Here is an 894-nt window from a genome sequence, read left to right on the forward strand (position 1 = left end):
GACTTGGCCTCCACAGCCTTCCGTGGCAAAGAATTCCACAGATTCACCACCCACCAACTAAAGATGTTCCTCCTCATCTCTTTCCTAAAGGAACGTCCTTTAATTCTGAGGCCTCTAGTCCTAGACTCTCCCATTAGTGGACACATCTCCATATCCACTCTATCCAGGCCTTTCACTATTCAATTATAGTGAGCTCCCTCCATGTGAACACCATCCGAGGAGGCCGTCCAAAATGGTAAATCCCCGTTTTCCTTTAGTTGCCTTCCTGGGACTGAGATGGAATGTTGATACACGCCACACAACGGACGTATCGATCTTCCAAGGTCCACGTCTACTGCACCACTGGTCCGGAGAGCTGCTTTCTTCTTGAATTCCTTTGAGGGTCTTGAGTATTGTTGGATTTGCACTTAGCCGGGGTGGGAGGTTGCAATCGTCACGTGGTCCACCCTGTTTTGACGAATGCAATCAACCCTGGCGTGCACAAACAGAAGATCAAACAGAACAAGTTGTCGTACAACTTTAAGCTGTGCACGCCACACGCAAGAAGAAGATGAAGAAAAAGAAAAAAAAAAGAAGAAAAAAAAGAAAGAAAAAAGAAAAAAAAAAAAAAAAAAAAAAAAAAAAAAAAAAAAAAAAAAGAAAAAAAAAAAAAAAAAAAAAAAAAAAAAAAAAAAAGAAAAAAAAAAAAAAAAAAGAGAAAAAAAAAGAAAAAAAAAAAAAAAAAAAAAAAAAAAAAAAAAAAAAGAAAAAAAAAAAAAAAAAAAAAAAAAAAAAAAAAAAAAGAAAAGAAAAAAAAAAAAAAAAAAAAAAAAAAAGAAAAAAAAAAAAAAGAAAAAAAAAAAGAAAAAAAGAAAGAAAAAGAAAAAGAAAAAGAAAAAGACTTAGCTGCGCAAA

This window comes from Leucoraja erinacea, chromosome 19, assembly GCF_028641065.1.
Source record: "Leucoraja erinacea ecotype New England chromosome 19, Leri_hhj_1, whole genome shotgun sequence".
In the NCBI taxonomy this organism is placed as follows: Eukaryota; Metazoa; Chordata; class Chondrichthyes; order Rajiformes; family Rajidae; genus Leucoraja; species Leucoraja erinaceus.